The sequence below is a fragment of the Lissotriton vulgaris genome, chromosome 4_1, assembly GCF_964263255.1.
Source record: "Lissotriton vulgaris chromosome 4_1, aLisVul1.2, whole genome shotgun sequence".
Lineage (NCBI taxonomy): Eukaryota > Metazoa > Chordata > Amphibia > Caudata > Salamandridae > Lissotriton > Lissotriton vulgaris.
Genome location: NC_141691.1, coordinates 1997999891 through 1998014904, shown reverse-complemented (window position 1 = coordinate 1998014904; position 15014 = coordinate 1997999891). Strand labels below are relative to the sequence as shown.

At 45.6% G+C, this 15014-nt stretch overlaps 1 protein-coding gene across 1 annotated transcript in view; it reads right to left on the bottom strand.

Annotated features, from left to right (window-relative positions):
- LOC147724823 (cytochrome c1, heme protein, mitochondrial-like) overlaps nucleotides 1-15014 on the bottom strand; it is a 158128-nt gene that overhangs the window by 66608 nt on the left and 76506 nt on the right. The gene's annotated exons all lie outside the window — the stretch shown is intronic.

The window sequence follows — 15014 nt, the reverse complement described above, 5'->3', positions numbered from 1 at the left end:
AACGCCCTGCCAACATTCCATGGAACACCCAATGCGGGGTGAAGAGAGAAGGGGGGTAGGAACATACCATTAACATATGTCAACAGATAGGATAACAACGATACCCTAAGCATATATGAACTAGATGAGATTATAACAATATGCACAGCAGCAAGCAAGGCTTAGAATTAATGTCGCAATATATGAAAGAAGTGTGCTGCTAGTTTTCAAACTATTGACTGCCCAGGTCAGTTGCAATGAAAAGATCAGAAATCCCTCCCTACCTCCTTCGAATATCAGACAGCTTAAAACACCCATGATTCACACAGCCTTTAGCCAGATTAACTACCTTTGGCCTCTATCATTTCACCTGCCTACCAAGGCTTATGCCTATTGACCCATATCCAACTTCCAAACAGTCCCATGTCATATGAAATTGCCTCAAAAGTTAATTGTTATCCCTTCAAAATAATGACGAGAAAAGCGAAGATTGATGGGAGGTGTTGAGGATGGAGTGGGAGGAGAGATCAGTTAAGTGGAGACATAAAGCAAATATATTAAGTTGAAATGGAGATGTAGGACAAAGATACGAAGGAGAGCTGCAGAGAGGAAATCCAAGAGTTCAGAAAGGAGGACTAGGGAAAGTGAGGGACAGAAACTTAAAGGGTAGGAGGGGGAGAGAGAGAACAGCCATAAACTAAAATCTAAACTAGGGTTTCAATGATTACGGTCTTGACAACCTCACTAGTCAATAACTATTTTAACCAGCAATGATCTGCAGGCAGTGAATGTACAGTAAAAACCACAGTTAATGGACAGAATGCAGTACAAGGTCATACATTCACCCCAGTACATAGATCTGGGCCTAAATCCATCTTTTTTTTGCACTCCACACCCCCCCCCCAGTTCAGACATGGCCATATGCAAATCAGCCTTGACCCTGTGCCTCATGGGAACAGTCCAGCCCGAACTGCCAAGCCATGTCTTTCCTGGACCGGAATCAAGCATCCTAGGACCGGTTTCTGGCTATCAGCCGGCTTCAGCCAGGATAGCTTGACTCCAGTGGTGTGGAGAGCATGGGACTCACGTCTGAGCATACCCATCCCACTCGGGGTGACAAATGCAAAAAACACAGTTGATGGACAGAATGCAGAACAATTTCATACATTCACCCCAGTACAGAGATCTGGGCCTAAATCCAAGTCTGGATCGGAGATGAGAAGAAACTGAAAGCAAAGGGGACAGAGCCTGGGTCACTTCAGAGTGACCAGAGGCTCGGTAGACGAATGCCCACCAATTTCGGGTGCTTCAGGCGAGTTGACTCGATGCTGGACTCTGCAGCCTAGGGGAACAGGAGATGTTGAGGACGACCAAAGTCCGGAGGTGAGCAGACCCACAAAGGATGTTGAGTGCTTGGGGGGGAATCTCCAAGCAATGGAGAGTCAGGGCAAATCTGGAGCAACCAGGAAAGCCAGGGTAAGTTCGTTACCTTTACAGGGACCCACAGGCCAACGGAGCATGGATCGCGAAGGGATCTCGAGCGGAATCACAAAATACCAACCCAGGGAACACTAGTGGAGTGTAGGCCGGAAATCTTCAGTGGAAACACTGCTCGGGGTCTGGACTACAAGTAGCCTAAAGCACAGCCTCAGGGGTCGGCGGAAAGCATATGCTGCTGCAAAAGAGCACGGTGCACAGGGGTTTGGGTTGCATGGTCCCCATGAGGGATACGGGCCTCCGATTTGCTGAGTGCGCAGATCGGCCTCGGAGCCCTCGGGAACCCACCTCCTGTGTGGCAGAAATTTTCGGAGCACTAAGGAGCTTTGGAGATGCAAACCGGTCAGATGCGTTTTGGTGCCTGCTTAGCATGGGAGTATCTCCTTTACTCCAAGGGAGATGCTTCAATCGTCCAGCGTCGTGCAGATCGTCGAAGTGGAAAATGCTACTTACCAGTATGCATCTGTTCTTGGCATGTAGAGCTGCAGATTTCTACACTTTGCATTAGATCTCCACCTTGTGTTGGACTCGGATGATTGCCTGTTGTCGTCGTCTTGGAAGAAGTCTTTGTACTCATGAGATAGGTGACTCCTCCCTTGGACGATAGTGCGCATGAGCATTGGCTCCATCCTTAGATTGTTTTTTTCCGCCACTGGGTTCGGATGCAACTTTTCCGCTCCACTTTGAAAATCTTCTTTTCAAAGACTTTTTGGCGTGCAAAAACTTCTAAAAACGAACTTTAACTTCAATATACATAGACTCGACCTCATCACTTAGATTCCGGTCGTCGATGCAGGCTGTTGGGCCTGCCCACGTGGTGAGGCCTACAACTCATGGAAAGGACACCCTTCAAAAATGCCGCGTGTGTGGAGTACAATTTCCACGCAGCGACCATCACGAGGTGTGTAACCTGTGTTTATCACCTGAACACGACAAGTCGTGCTGCACAGCTTGTGCATCCTTTCAATCCAAGAAGACCATTCGAGATTGGAAGGCCCTTCGACGAGACATGCAGAGATCAGCTCCGGAACCGGTGGATATCTTCGACAAAGGTCCAAGTGCCCCCGAGAAAGATTCCGATGATCTGTAGCAGAGTTTAGTCCAGGTAAAATCTAAAGTCCTGTAGTCAGGGATTCCTACTATATACCCAAGGAAGGGGTGAGACAAACTCTGGGGACCCACCTACAGGAGGATCAGGACAGAGGGGTGGCTACATCCATGTCCTTTGTCCAGTTTCGCGCCAGAACAGGAGCAAATGGCTCCTGCAACAGGTTTGAGCTGGATTATGCACCAAATGTGCCCCCAGTGGAGACATCAAAGCTCTTTGAGAGTGCACCCACCTAGCCCCAATACACTAAATCCTGTCTGGGAGGTGGTCACACCTCTCTGTCAAAGGAAACCTATTGTCCAGCCGTCCCCTTCTAGAGTTTCGTCCAGCAGCAGGAGGGTAGACTCGTGTCTGTGGCTGGCAGCATCCATCTTGTGATGCCAGGGTCGAGAAAGCTGGTACCTGGTGTACTGGGGTTGTCATATTTCTCCCTCTAGTAGGTGGAATCATACACCCCCCCCCCCCAGTTACTGACGAGGAGGTATGATTCCAAGGTGTTTAAAACAGCTGCAAGGAAACATGTTGTGGTTGGTGTCAAAGTTAGCATTTACCGCAAGGTTATAATGCACTTAAACAGTATATGGTTGGCTGCATCACCGAACAACCCCGGAGAATAGATTGGAAGGCTGTAGAGGGGCTCTCCTAATGCATGGGCACCCTCTCACACAATACCCAGCACCCTGCCTTCAGGATTGATTAGGCCTGCCATAGGGGTGACTGATAGGTAAGTAAAGAGTGCATGCACCACCTTACACAGGCTGCAGTAGCAGACCTGTTGTGTCATTTTGAATGGTCTCCCCGGGGTGGCATAATACATGCTGCAGCCCCTGGGAGGCCTCTGGGTTACCTATGCCCTGGGTACATAGTATACCATATACTAGTGACTCACAAGGATACCCCAGAATCCAATCCGGAGTGTACCTAAAGTACATGAACAACTAATTTAGGGAGAAAGCAGACAGACTAAGCTGAAAATCAGCAAAACACAAGGAAACAAACATTGGCATAGCAAATATGTCTTGCCTTTGGGACCTTATAAGTGTTTAGTTATGCAGCACAATATCCTTGGTGCAACAACACCAACTGTTGCATGGCTAAGCACTTATAAGATCATGAAGGCGAGACCTATTGGCTATGCCAATGCTTGTTTAGTTGGGAAGTGACAACAGGAGGTAGTGTCACGTACACTGCAAAAGACAATAGATTCTTCGACTACTTGTTTTTTTTAAGAAAGAGTCTGCTTTGATAGATGAATGGTTTAATTAGCGCAACTATAAATATTGTTTTCGCAGACGGGCAAGCAAGCTCTCACAAAGACAGGACCATGTTACCCAAGAAAGTCAGATACTGAAGATTTCTAGCCACATCTGCTGTGTTTCTCCTGCTTAATTTTATTTATTAGCTTGAAACATACAAGTGCAAAGCAGTTGGAGCAAAACAAATACCACTGAAGTTCTTAATAATTAAACAGTGCACATTTAAATGGACACAGTGTATATTATTAGTAATAAACGTTTGTAAATGAAAAATTGAACAATTGTGACGCATGTGCATGCTTTTCCCAAAAAGTTTGCAAAGCAAGCAGACATTTTGGGATGCGTAATTAACGTAGTTTGTTTTTGATGAAGAGTAAGCAGTAAAAAAGTTAGAGTTTATAAATGATAATGTTATTTTACTTATATTTTGTTTACAGTGGAGTAAAAGGGTTTATGAGCTTATAAACATTGTGCTCTCCTTGGGCAAAGCGCAGACAGATTGCTGCTGTGATTTTATGTGTTGTATGTAAAGCGTCACAGTGAGGGTTTAGTTGAAACCTCATGAAAGTTAGAGCTATAGCCGCCACCCTGAATGGCGAGATTTTTCCAGTGTTGGGTGTGCAAGGCTGCCTGTGTCAATATTAGCAAAAACCACAGTTGATGGACAGAATGCATAACAATGTCATACATTCACCCCAGTACAGAGATCTGGGCCTAAATCCATCTTTTTTTGCACTCCACACCACCCCAGTTCAGACATGGCCATATGCAAATCAGTCTAACCCTGTGCCTCATGGGAACAGTCCAGCCCGAACTGCCAAGCCATGCCTTCCCTGGACCGGAAACAAGCTTCCGAGGACCGGTTTCTGGCATTCCAGCAGTCTTCAGCCCGGCTTGCTTGAATCCAGTGGTGTGGAGAGCATGGGACTCACGTCTGAGCATACCCATCCCACTCGGGGTGACAAATGCAAAAACCACAGTTGATTGACAGAATGCAGAACAATGTCATACAATCACCCCAGTACAGAGATCTGGGCCTAAATCCATCGTTTTTTTGCACTCCACACCACCCCAGTTCAGACATGGCCATATGCAAATATTGTCATATGTCAATATTAGGGGCACCACACAGGGGCTGACGAGGCGAGTGGTGTAAGGCAGCACACAGTACTGCTGGGATGCACCCTGTATGCACACAGAGGTGGGGGCTGCAGGGTCTCTTGAAATCAGTGCATTTACCAGTAGCTGTGAAAGGTAACTGTCCCTAGCTCCATACATTGGGTAGATTCAACCAGAGTAGTATTATTGTTTAATATGACCTTTCCACACCAACAAGAGTCATTGTTTTGCAAAATGAGGTTTTGTTTTGAAAGTCCAACCGCTAAAAAATTGTGACATACATTCTTCCCGGAATCTCCACGCTCATCTGCCAGGTTAGTGTTCGGAATAGTATGCGATATGATTTTTAATAATTCACTAATTATTTTGCTGTGTGCCTGTCTCGTCATGGCTCATTAAGCGCACGCGGACAATACTTGTTTGTTTTAAATGCATGTAGGATGCTGCCATGTAGAGCCGCTTCATTTGAGATCTTTAGCCTTCCAATTTAATTAACAAGAATTACATTTTTGGCTGCTGCCCACACACTTATGATTGCTGCCAATCAAGGCACCGTGCCCAGTCGCCGTGTAAAAAGCCCAATATTAAAGAGGGTTTCTTTGCTGTACAATGCCCTTTCACCCATGTTTCAACAGTGTTGTCTCTGTCTAGCACCGTTCCACGCGACCACCGCACGTTTGGTGCAGAGGCGCTGGAGGCTCCATTACCACACGCAGACTAGTGTTTGTTCTCTAAGGGTAGCCAGGCGTGCTTTGACACCTTTACACAAACGCATCGTGTCTAATTAGCGGCCGCTCGGCACAAACACAATGCAGAATAAAATGATTACAGATCAGGCTGACAGGCTGGCTGAAGTAATTGCGTCCCACAGGGGACGGAGCATGTTGGTGGAAACTGTGGATGCTTTTATTCCAGCAAGGGAGCCGTGCAGCTCAAGTAAAGTAAAAAGTGGATGTACAGCTGATTTTACGTCTCTGAAATACAAAAAAAGAGGTACCGCAAGGGCAGCCGCGTGTTTATTTTCGCATCGCGCTTTCACTTTAAGCGATTGCGCGATGCGAAAGTAAACACACGGCTGACTTTGCCAAAGCAGAATGCAAACAAAAAAGTACGTCAGGAGTAATAAAGGGGGGAGTGTCACCCCGCAGATCAAATTCCGGTGGGCGTGGCCAAAAGACAAGGGGGCAACAAGGAGGGAAAAGAACCCTCCTTTACTATCAAAAGCCAGCGTTTTGCATTAAAGATGACGCTGGCCAATAAAAAAGATGGGCGGGGCTTCAACTCTGTCTCCGAGAGCTTCAGAATCTGTGTTGATTCGAAGAAGCCCTCGAATGCCGAGAGCAGCGTATGCGCAGCTTTCGACAGCCGAGACCTAAAAAGTGGGGGTAACCATGCAGTCAGATTCCACCTTCCTTCAGACAGCACAATACATATAGTATTATAATATTAGTGATATTCAGTACATAACAAAATAGTCCAGGACCACAAACTGTTGGGGATGTCTGTGCAGTAGGGAACAAGCTACAGAGAATGGCCTTTTAGATTAACTTAAAGTCACAGGATCTACACTTAGGTAGGGCCAACAGTGGTTTTAGAGATTAACAGGTGTTTGATGTTGGCAGAGCTCAGCACCCATGTAAACATAGAAAAATGTGGAAGTTCTAACAAAAAGGATGAAGAGCTTAAAGAGAGCTTGGCGTTTACCAGATAGCTATTTGGTTTTCTGCATGCTGTAAAAAAAGGTACCTTGCTAACTGCACCAGGATTCAAGCTAGCCTGGCTGATTAGGGGCAATACCCCGAAACCAGTCCCATGATGCTAGTTTCGGGTACAGGGAGGGCCTGGCAGTTCTGGCTAAACTGTTCCCATGAGGCACAGGGTCAAGACTGATTTGCATATAGCCGGGTCTGAACTGGGGTTGCGAATTGAGCAAAAGAACAAGGGATTAAACCCAGATCTGTGACGGGGGTGAGTGGTTGAAAAGTTTCAGCACTCAGTCCAGCTTCTTGTGTTTGCTATGTAAAACAGAGTCAAACACACATCATTCCTATGTACGTTTTATTTCGAGACAGTTAAAAAAGTATTGATTTACTTTTAATTATTGGTTTTAAATCCTCTCATTTCTGATTGAGGACATTCATTTCATAATTAAAACAGCTCATGATTTAGTCCCACTAAACTTGACTGGATCTGTTTTTACGGAACAGCAGCCTCAAACCGTATGAATTTTTCAATATTGTATCACACTAAAAAAAAGAAAAATCGGGACATCATGACTTGAAATTTAAAATTCAGGTTTATGGAAAAAGGGAGTCATTCTGAAGAAAGACTTGAAATATACCACAGCTGACCAAAAACATTCATATGGCAGACTGGCCATATTTGTGAGGTTTTAAAAAAACTAAAGAATGAAGTTTAAGGGAACAGATTGCGAGCTGTTGCTTTTGATTATAGAATTAATATCTTCATTCGGGTTCAAACCCTACTCTCAAATCTCACTGTTTGAAAACCAAAGAATTAACAGTAAATTGGTTAATTGCTTAACCGTTTTTGAAGTAAAAAACATTTAATATGCACCATCAGTGCATTTGTCAACCTTCTCCAGCGATATTTCAATGCGGTGCCCCGATAAGGGCTGTAAGCACTTGTGTTGGTGTGGAGAAGTGGACTGAATAGATTTAACTTTTAATTCAAATCATGAAAGGTAAAAGAATCACAATACGAGTGAGAAGTCTTTGTGCATATTTATTCAGAAGAATGCAGCACGGAAATGTGGTTGATTAGAATTCCAGTTCTGTTTGGAGAAGTCAATGCAGAACCTACATCCACTAACAATGCCAGTGATTGAGAAGTGGATATTGAAGGAGAGTCAGTGTTAAGTGGGTTTTCGTCTGAGAAGGGTTAAGACTATGTCTAGCAAGATGATTTAATTTAGGTGGTGAAGAACTGCTGTTAGTGCCTGACAAGGAATAGATTGTAGAAGTCGATCTTGCTCTGGACAAGGGAGTGAAGTACTCTGCAGAGGATGGGGAAGGTGCAAGCAAACTTTTTAGCTATTCAGTGGTGGCAAAATGGCAGCAGAGGATATGTTGAAGGACACAGGGCTAGAGTCAGCATGCATGCATACAATGCTGTGCAAGTGAGAGGGGATTGGGATAGAGCGGTCAGAGTAGAGTATGGTAACAGTAGCGGTTAGTCTGTGCTTCTAGGCCAAAGGTAGCAGAGGAGGGAAGGGATATATAGACTGTATGAGAAGCCAAAGGAGGACAGAATATAATCAAAGAGTAGCGTACAGGGAAATAAGGAGGGCCAGGTTCGGCCCTAAGAGGACGTCCACTAGTAAGGAGTGTTGCAAGGAGTGCTGTGCCCACACAATAGCATTTATGGTAGAGGTATGCGTGGGAACTGGCTGAAGTTGGGTAGGGAAGATACTGGACTTTGTCAGTGGTGTGTTAAGTTTCCAGGAAAGTGACTGTCCCAGCCAGACATGTGGAATAGCAATTTTAAGTATTTAATACCATGTAGGAAACAGTCTCTCTATATAGAGTCCAGACAACCCTTACTGATTTACATGGGTTAAATAATAATCCCAAATGCTCTTTTGCAGTAGTATGGGTGAGTAGTTTAGGCTTATCAGAGGATCGTGTTAAGCATTTATTGCACACAGCCCGTAAACGAGACATACACTCAAAGAAATCAAACATCAATTTATTTATTTTAAAGGATTTTAGTATGAATTTAGACACCAAGATCATTTTAAGCAGGTAAATACTTTGAATTATCCGTTGTAAGTCACAATAAAATACACTTATACTGTGGTCTTCAAGCGGTAATGTATCCTATGGGGATATACATACGGCATAGGGTCACTTAGTAAACGACTTACAGGACTATTCTCCTGGACTTAAGTGGAGTACAGGGCAAGGTCCAAGGCAGCACCAACAGGTCACTTAGAGCTGCCCTGGGGCATCCCGCTGGAGAGGTGCATTTCAGCATTGTGTGCCTTGTTCACTTCAATGGGAAACAGTTCTGGGGAAAAGAGGCTGCAAGTAAGGGGGTAGGTGGTGTTTGCACCAAGTGGCCGTAAAGGCCTCAGTTCTCGCCTTGTACGGCTCGTCCTTGTCCTTCTTTCGTCTTCAATCAGACAAATCTTATCTCAATTTAGGCGCGTTAAAGGGAGTGAATGGTAGTAGCCAATGGGTTACTTACCCCAGGGGTCACTACACCCCCTAGCTGATAACTTCCTGTGAGGAGCGGGCAGCACCCTGTCCCAGAGTACTTATTTCCACCACACACAAGATGGTGGTATATTGTGTTCCATGTTCACTTCAGGCTGCCCACCCTAGAGGTGTGTCCAGCCTGGCAGTGTAACACCTACCGACCATTTAATTCCCCACCAGTCCTGGTGTCAAATGGGCCTCAGGGCAGAGGGTGGCATCCTCCAGGTCTGGGGGAAGCCAGGCTCGCATATCAAAGGCGGCAGAGGCTTTGAAGCCTCTGGCCTTGATATGCTGATTTACTAGCCTTCCTGCTGGAGGAGGTGTAAACCTCTCCTGCCAGAACAGGCAAGGTTTCTGACCTCCTAAGGAGATCAGAAACTCGTCTTTGGTGGCAGGCTGAAAAGGACCAGACAGCCAGCACACTAAGAGGATTAGTAGGGTTTATGGGGTATCTCTAATGTACCCTCTGGGTGCAGGTATTAATACATCCAACACAGAGTGGGATTATTAATACGAAGTGTTTCATACCAAACACCATATGTTTCAGTGAAGCCATTATATAGCTGGGTAATTCGTTTTGACCAGTGCCCAGTACATACCTTAAGATGGCTTCCCTGTTCACTTGTAATATCTATTATTAGACATCACAGGGTTATATCTGCTGATGCAGATATATTCTCGCATAAAATATAATGGACACTGCCTTATGGATCAAAGGCCTGCTGTGGGGTTGACTTAGTTCTATTAAATGCAGTGACTTTGGCATGGCAATCAAGTGTGCGCCAGGTCATGTTTTCACTCATTGATTGCAACCATGTCATGCAGCCTCCAATGGCAGCCTGTTTGGAATTTGTGTGTGGGTCTCTAGGGTATTAAGGCAACAATGGTCCCTTACAAGCATTAATATTTAATCAGTAAATATAGACAAAGTTGTTACTATATTACAAATGACATACCCAGCCGGGCAGAGGTCTTGGTATTTACTTTTCAGCCAATGTAAAACATATTTCACACACAATATACAAGACTGGGCACAAGCCTGCACCCAGTTTATCACACAGAAAAAAAGGGAAACAATTAAAAGGAAACAAACAAAAGGGCTTATAGGCAAAAGCTTAGCGTTCTGTAAACTTGTTATCCGCACAGTTTAGATTACGAAACAGAAAAATATTGACACCTTCACACTTTTAGAGGGCATATAAGTAATTCCATGTGTTTATTTATTTATTTATTTTTTGCACTTATAATGCGCACAGATACCCACAAAGGGTTTCCCGGCGCAAAAGATGTGAGAGCTGAGAAAACACCGAAAGCGCAGAAAACAACCTATTAGAAGCCTGCAATTATTTATCAAAGAGTCAGGTTTTTACACCTTTCTTAAAACTGGCGAGATTTACCTCCTTACGCAGGGCTAAAGGCAAAGAGTTCCAAAGAACTGGTCCCAGATGGGAGAAAGACTTTCCCCCATCGGGCCAGTTTAAATCTAGGAACCACAAAGTTGGCTCCATTTGAAGAGCGGAGGTTTCGTTCAGGAACATAGGGCCTAACCAGATTCTGCAGGTACTTTGGTGCGGTCCCTGCCTTGATCCTAAACATGTGGGTCAGTGCTTTGAACCGGACCCGGTTCTCAACCCTAAGCCAGTGAAGGTCCTTTGGTTGCTTTGATATCCTAGCTGTCCTAGGGATCTTACAAAGCAGCCTGGCGGCGGAATTTTGGAGCAGTTGGAGCCGCCTAATCACAGCTACATTGGAGCCCAGGTATAGGATGTTACCGTAGTCAAGCCTAGATGTAATCAGTGCATTGACTACGGTCTTCTGGGTATCCATAGGCAGCATCCAGATGATCTTCCGCAACCATTTCAGGATGGTGAAGCACGTACCAGCTACTTTGTTTACCTGCTGTTTCATTGATAAAGAGTCATCAATGCATACCCCTAAGTTTCTGACTTGAGTGGCCGGGCAGGGGAAAGCACCCAGGGAGGGTGGCCAATGGGTATCCTGCCATAGATCTCTCTTTTTCCCTAGGAGAAGAATCTCCGTCTTCTCCCCGTTAAGCTTCAGCTGATTAGTTGACATCCAGCTGAAGACTTCCTGAAGGCCTGTTTTCAACGCAGAGGGGGATGAAGGCTTTGCGTTGGTGAGGGAAAAAATAATCTGCGAATCATCCGCATAAGACATAAGTTCTAGGCCAACTCGCTCAGCTAGATCGGCGAGTGGGCGGAGATACAGATTAAAAAACAGCGGGCTCAAGATTGAGCCCTGAGGCACGCCATGTGGAGACAGAAAGGTGTCTGACTGAGCTTGCGAGGACGAGATCTGAAACGTCCGGTTGCTCAAGTAGGACGCGATCCAGTCAAGCGCTTTCCCTCCGACACCGTCATCACTCAGCCTAGCAAGTAGTCTGCTGTGTGCGATGGTGTCGAAGGCCGCACTAAGATCAAGTAAGACAAGAGCAACCGTTTGCCCCTCATCCAAAAGTCCCCTAATCTTTTCGGTGACTCCCAAGAGGGCGGACTCAGTGGAATGGCCTGCCCTAAAACCTGACTGAGTAAAATGGAGTAGATTATTGTTCTCCGTGTACATTGAGAGTACACCGTGAATGTGCTTCTCTAAGATCTTAGAGAACGCAGGTAACAGGGAAATTGGGCGATAGTTGGCCAGCACCTCAGGATCAGCCGCCGGCTTTTTCAATAGAGGGCTGACCATGGCATGCTTCCAAGCCGCTGGAACAGTTGCCAGATGGATGGAGGCATTTAATGTATCAGCAATAGTCCCCAGAGCTGGGTCGTCCAGCTGCCTCAGGAAGTTGATGGGGAGAGGATCACAGGGAGAGCCTGATTTAATGGACGCAGCTAAGGATTTCAGAATGTCCAAGGAAATAAGTGGCCAAGAGTCAAGCCGTGGTCCTATTTGATTTGCCAAAAGTGGGGACGGAACTTCCCCGTCGTCCATCATCAGGGGATTAATATTGGCAATAATCTTCTCTATCTTTTCCACAAAATACGTGGCAAGATTTTGACATTTTTGAGGGGTCAGGGGAGGTGCGGCAGCCATAGAATTTGCTCCGGCCAGTTCCTTAACAGTGTTAAAAAGAGTCCGTGCTTTGTTTGCGGCTGTGTTGATAGTCTCAGTTATGTAACAAGCCTTGGCTCTAGTGCAGGCTCTGTGATAGAGGTTTCTGGCACTACGATAAATTTCCTTTTTTAAAGGATCGTAATGTTTGCGCCACTTCCGCTCTAATGCCTTACACTTGGTTTTTTCTAGTTGTAATTCATCATTGTACCAAGGGGCTGGAGGGCGATGAACATTGCCTCTGCACTTAGTAGCGGGCAAACAGATGTCGACTGCTCTCTCCAGCCAGGTATGGGCTTCACGCGCAATCGTTTCCATATCTGTGCCCAAGACGGGGGGGTGAATCTTTAGTGCCCTCTGCAACTCGGACAGGTCTAACCTTTTCCAATTTCTCATAAGAATTGGGGGCCGAGCAGAAAGTGACGGCTTAGGGTCAGTAGGGGTAATGCTAAAAAGGGTTAAAAAATGGTCCGACCAACAGATGGGGTCGGTTTTCAACCATTTTAGTTCCTGTAAGTTGGATATTATGGGGTCCAGCAAATGGCCAGCTTGGTGAGTGGGACCCTCATTCCGCAGTGTCATGCTAAGAGTATTCAAATCTTCCAGAAGGTTGACAACCGTGCTATTTGATGTGTCCTCCAAATGGAGATTTAAATCACCCAGTATGGTCAGATTTTGGGCATTCAGAAAGTAAGGTGAAATAACGTTGGCCAAATTCGCAGCCCAGACGTTACTGCCTCCAGGAGGGCGATAAATTAAAAAACCAGAGAAGGTAAAATTAGGGTTCAGTGCAATTTTAAAAAATGCTGCTTCGCATCCTGGGATATTAACCGTTTGGAAATCACAGTTGAATTCCCTATTAAAAATCACAGCAATCCCCCCTCCAACCTGTCTTTCCCTATCAACTCTAGCGATAGCATAATTAGAGGGTAGTGCGGCCGCTACATCGGGACCAGCACCATCATGCAACCAGGTCTCTGTAAGAAAAACCGCACATGGTTTTTCTTCTATCAAAAGATGGTAAATATCTGCTTTATGTTGAGGCAGTGATCTGCAATTAACAGTATAGAATGTAAAGGAACGAGTGTTTTGAGCCACGGTTGGAGTAGGTATCCTACGTTTGTGTGTAACGTCTGGGTAGGGCTGAAAATTAGATAAAGCAAAAGCACAATGATGACAGCTTTGGGAGCCCGCTAATACAGGGTTTAAAATGGAACATATACTATTTGTGCTAGGGCGCAGAGCCTTTAGTTGGCCCGCCGAGAGCGTACCTCTGACAGCGTTTCCTGCCCCATGGCCCGACCTGGCCCGGACGGGCACAGACGGGCTGGTCTTTGGCTCGTCTTCGGCGCAGTCGATGGCGCCTACCCTGCGCGCCATCGCTGCGCGCTGGAGCCGACGAGTAGCTAAATACCCTCAAGAAGCGGAGGTCTAGAGCGCTAACCGCTCGACGCTCCGTGAGGTGCCGCCCCTGTCCCGCCCCCGACAACCGCGATTGGCTAGAGTGCCGGTTGCCTTAGAACTAGGCGGAAAACAGTTCACGGGACACAATTAGGGTCACAGGTGAGTGCAAGTGAGTGCTCGTTTTTAACAGAGTGCTATTAAAAACATCCTACAAATTCTACCAACAGTTCTAGCAATTTTTAAAATTAGAGCTTCTGCTCAAGTACACTGCGCGAAGTGCATTTAAAATAATTCCCAGCCTCTGAACACGGGCTGTATTCAAATGAATTCGGTGCTCAGCGCCCAGCGGGGAGTAGCTGCCACCAACTCTTACCGTATATAAGGTGCACCACCTTGTCTCAACAGTTAATTATTCGAATACTCCTTGGACCGCATACCACCAAGCCTCGATGTCGCTGGCTTGCACAATGGCAAATGAGGCTGTTTAGCTATTAGGCATACATTACATGTCCTGATGAGATCCGTACAATGTGGTAAAACGGATCGAAACGCTGTCGACAACTATGTGCACCTCATACACATGGAATTACTTATATGCCCTCTAAAAGTGTGAAGGTGTCAATATTTTAGCATTGGCGCGGAGGTCTGGTTAGCAGGCCTGACTGCACTAAGAGTTGAAAAACCTGCATCCACTAGCAGCAGTAGGGCTCCTGTAACAAAAAGCCAGTTCCCCACATACCAATACTGCAGAAATACGACCATTGTGTTTAGATCCCCAAGAACACAAAGTTTAAAACTGTTGACTAGACCACCGCCACATACAATCGCAGAGATTAGTTAATACCATTCCACTGACAAATGCATCATGTCACAAGCAGCTCTTGCTGTTCTGAGCAGGTCGTGTAACAACGTGGCGAGCAATACACCTTCTGGTGCACTGGGTTATGTTGATTTGTGTGGTGGCACTTCCAAAGTGACAGCAGTCTCAAACATCTTTTCGTTGATTTAATGATAATATGGCGGTGTCTGCTCACCCTTCCTGAACTCGTCATAGCTAACTGTATCAGTGAGATAATGTCCTACAAAGGAGATTATTGTATTTAAATTGTACGTGCAGAGGAGACTTTTCGCTTTTTTACAACTAGGGCAGAATTTCTTTTAGCACCCAGGAAAAAGTCTTCAAAATAATTTATTTGAAAAATATTTTGGTCTCTTGACCACAGCTTACTGGTAGGCAGTTTCAAACTAATTTCTGCTAGTTTCCCTCTAATAAAAGAACCAAAGCTGCTACAATTGCACGGGCATGCAGAGTGCCTGTCTTTGATATTTGTCAAGCTGCTTCACAGGCATGAATGCCCT